This window comes from Pinus tabuliformis, chromosome 7 (assembly GCF_031772625.1).
Source record: "Pinus tabuliformis cultivar Carrire ecotype Pingquan chromosome 7, CPIR1, whole genome shotgun sequence".
Taxonomy (NCBI): domain Eukaryota; kingdom Viridiplantae; phylum Streptophyta; class Pinopsida; order Pinales; family Pinaceae; genus Pinus; species Pinus tabuliformis.
The window spans coordinates 189,360,226-189,365,007 of NC_142293.1; positions in this window are offsets into that span (position 1 = coordinate 189,360,226).

Sequence of the window (4,782 nt, forward strand, 5' to 3'; positions counted from 1 at the left end):
GGTCCTCCCACTAACATAAAGCTACCAACACTGAAAATTGTCACCACCAGAAAGCTACCAACAAAGAAAATCCCTCCCTACCCAAGAAGAAAAAAGACAAACTCACATTCACCCATAGATATTGTTAGCATTGAGAAGCCACCACTGCTTTGGATGGAGTTGATGTTGACATAGATTGTCATTTATGTCAATATGGCAATATTCTAGGAGCTAGAGGAAAGCCAAGACAGTCAAGCCATTGGAGGCGGAGGAATTCATCAAAAGAGGAGTTAACATATCAGAGGAGCATAAACAACGCTATCGGAGCTACAGGAGGAGCCATATATATGTCATATATATGCCAAAGAAGAACATATCGGAGGAGCATATGTGGAAGAGTTAAAGGAGGCGAAAGAGTTAAAAGAGGCGGAGCAGTATATATATATATATATATATATATATACACTATTGGAGGCAGAAAACATATATATATTGGAATACACTATCGGAGGCGGAAAATATATATATATTGGAGAAATCATATCGGGGGTTCTATTATGAGCCATTACCCGAAACCCTCGATTCCGATATACATGTGCGGACTCGACGACATATATGTTCGGGTGCATAAATAGGTGAATTGTTAATATGTGACATTTCATGATGATAACTCAGGGCTAGAAGGAAATGTAGCTGAATTGTTAATATGTGCCATTGAAGAAAATGAGAAATTACAGAATAAAATCATTTCTTTCAAGCTAGAAAACGAGGAAACAAAAAGAAGGGAAGGTCTCTTGGAAACAAAGCTAAAAGAAAAAGAAGAAACTTGCGAAGAACGTGAAGCCGGAATAGTATTTCCGAGGAAGGAATTGGAGCAAGTTAAAAAGGGTTGGAAAAGCTCTCAAATACTTGAGACTATCCCAAATAATCAAAAACCTCAACATGACAAATCAAGAATAGGTTTTAAAGGAGAATCATTAAGCACTAAGAATATTGCAAAAAGCTATGCCGATGCACTTTCCAACAACCCAAAAGAAGAAATATTATTTCATCAAAGGCTCATCCCAGATCCAAAGAATGAAGAGAGAATAACTCCAAAGAAGAATGTGGATTCAAATCATGGATATTACAACAAATACAAGTCAATACACTACAACAAAACATGAAATTTGCGCCAGATTTAGCACCATATTTTATTGCATTTTTTCTCAATTGGGATGAGTAGCCTGGCGCTAAATATGGCTCTATTGTGCAATTTTTAAAGCGTTATTTTTTGCACCAAAATTTGCATATTTTTTTATGCCAAATTTTGCATCATATTTTGCACCAAGATTAGCATTTGGTTTTACAACAGGTTTTACTTCTAGTTTTGCGCCATTTTTTGCTTCTAGTTTTGTGCCATTTTTTGCTTCTTGTTTTGTGTCATAATTTGCATTGATTTTTACACCATCTTTTGTATCTGAGTTAGTGCCTTTTTTCATGCATTTTGTGCCAATTTTTGCATCTAGTCTTATGCCATTTTTTGCTTCTAATTTTGTAATTATTTTTAAATCTATTTTTGTGCTAGTTTTTCTGCCTTTTTTTACACCATTTTTTGCATCCAATTTTGCACCATATGTTAAATCTGATTTAGTGCCAAATTTTGCATCCATTTTTATACCATTTTTTGCATCAACTTTTGCGTTTTATTTGTCTCTATTTTTGCATCCTATTTTGCACCATATTTTGCATCTAATTTTGTGTCATTTGTTGCATCCAATTTAGCATCATTTTTAACACCATTTCTTTCATCCAATTTAGCATCATTTTTAACACCATTTATTTCATCCAATTTTTCATCCTGTTGAGCATCTAAATTTGCATCCTATGTTGAACCATGTGTTGCATCCACCTTTGCATCTCATTTTGTGTCTAATATTACGTTCTATTTTGGGCCATTTTTTCGTCTACTTTTGCATTTGTTTTTGCACCAAGTTTTGAATCATTTGTTGCGCCTCCTTTTGCATCCAATGTTGCATCTCAATTTGCATCCAAATTTGAACCGTTTTTATGCCCAGTTTTGCACCATTTTTCTACTTTTGTGTGGACCAATTTTGCACCATTTTTATGTCCAATTTTTCATCCTTGTTGGTGCCTAATTTTACATCATTTTTGGCATCTAAATTTGCACCCTTTTTTCTGCCACATTTTTTGTCCACATTTGCATCTCATTTTTTACGTAGATTTTAGTTTAAATTTTTATCTAGTTATGTATCATTTTTGGCTCTTTGGTTTCACCTTTTTTAGTCCCATTTACATCTTGTTTTGTGTCTTTTTTTACATCCTTTTTGCACTCAATTTTGCATCCTAATTTTACACCATTCTTTGCATCCTCATTTTTGTGTTTATTTTTGCATCCTTGTCTACGCCCAATTTGGTATCCTTTTGTATGCCTTATTTTGTTCCCTTCATTGTGTCTAGTGTTGCACCCTTTTTAAATTCTACTTTAAAACCCTTTTTTGTGTCATTGTTTGCATATTGTTTTGATGGCTAGTTTAACATCCAATTGTACTCCCAATTTTGCATCCATGGTTACATCCAATTTGGCTTCTTGTTTAGAGTTTTACTTTTATTTCCATTTATGACCCCCTTTATGGGTTCATTTTACTAATTTCAATTACATAGTGAAATATATTACATTTTCTAAATATCATTTTTCTGTAGGATTTAATGCATGGATAGATGAACATAAAACCCTCTAAGTTTATTTCGGAAACCTAGGACAAGTCGATTAAGAGAAAGGTTGTTCTAAGGCTCAGGATTATTAGTAGATCAAGATGTAGAGTATATATTAAGAAAAAGAGAAGGAATTTGTGTGAATCCTCGCATGCAGGTCTTGTTGGAGTTTTTAGTATGGTTGGGAAGCGCTCCTGGTTAGTTCCAAAGCTTGGTCCTACACATAAGAGAGAGAACAAAGCACCCTTCACAAAATAATATCTTGATAATCAAAACTATAAACATAAATATTACTAAATAAATAAATATAAACAAAAATCCCATACATTCATTAGTTAAATAGAATAAGTAAAGGATGAATATCAACATATGGAATGAAGAAAAACTTATCTATATTAATAAAATTATTGGAGGAAAGTTACAACCATCAGATGTAGTTGCAATAGCACCTCCCCCAACGCCTAGCTCCAAAACTCTCCCTCTCAAGATAGATCTCAGTAGCGTGACAATACAAGAATTCCCATCATTTTCTCAAAGGCCAAGCCTCCAATATATATGAAATTGAAGGCTATGAATATTTCCCAAATTCCTCATTAGTTCAATTTGGGCAAAATATTTTGGGTGAATAATGTTTCCTCATATAAAAATGGCCTTTTCCACTTTTTAGATGCTTTTGTGCTTAGGAAAAAGCTTCCCCATGCTTTATGGCTCTTTCCCACTTTTGTATGCTTTCGTTTTTATGAAAAAGCTAAAGATGAGGATAAAGATATCACATTCCACCTTATGAATTTCCGAAAGTGAACAAAAGTGTCAAATTCTAGTTAACTCGAGATTTTTTCCTTGTGACTCAATGAGAATTTTGGTAACAAAAATTAGATGAAGGGGACAACTTTTTATAGACTAGGATAACATGGTCCTCATGGCACATAACTTGTATTATAGTCTTATATAGTCTAGGAGAAAGGGGTATTTCAACCAACAACATAACATTCTCCTCCAAGACGATGAGGAGGTATTTTCATGTATAACACATTTAAGAAGAAATCATAATTAAAATTGATAACTTAATATTTGTTAACAAATTTGAGGGTAATTGACAACATTCATAAAAAATATAGTAGTATCCTCATATATAACAATTATCCATCAAAAAATCATTGACAATTTTCATTATACATATATGTCTACTAAATCAACACTTATTGCAAATATCATTATTCCAAGGTAAATTCACAACATTACATCCAAAATAGTAATATCATCATACATAATGATTCTCCATAAAAAAAGCTTTGACAATTTTCAACACATATATAAAGTAACAAGATAATATTAATAATATCCTCATCATATTTAATCAAATCAACTAATATTCAAATGTGTGATTATCAGATCAAAATATTTCGTGAACACCATTATTTTAAGGTAAATTCACAATGTCCATAAAAGATAGTAATATCATCATACATAATAATTCTCCATCCAAATAATGTTGATAATTTTCAATATATACATAAAATAACAGTATAAAAATGATAATATCATCATCATATTTAATCAAATCAACTAAAAGTCAATGTATGATTACAAAATAAAAATGTTTCATAGATATCCTTATTCTAAGGTAAATTCACAACATCCATAAAAAATAGGAATCTCATCACATACAATAATTCTTCCTAGAAAATTAAACAATTTTCAACATATTCATAAGGTAACAAGATAGTACTGATAGTATCATAATCATTATTCGAATCAACTAAAATTCAAATGTATGATTACCATATTAAGACATCCTAACTAAATATAAAAAATAACGAATGACTAGCTAGCACCACAAAAATCATTGTCAAGATCATCCTCATGATCATTTCCATGATCATCATCTTGACCATCCTGATAATATCATCCACATAATCATCACGAATGCCATCGCCATCCTCATCATCATCATCTCTGATATATGATGTAAACTAGACATAATATGTATCATCATCTTCGTGGTCATTACATGTAGCATTCTAGAAAAAAAATCAATATTACATGTTAGTACTAATTCTATAGCACAATGCATATTTTTATTACAAT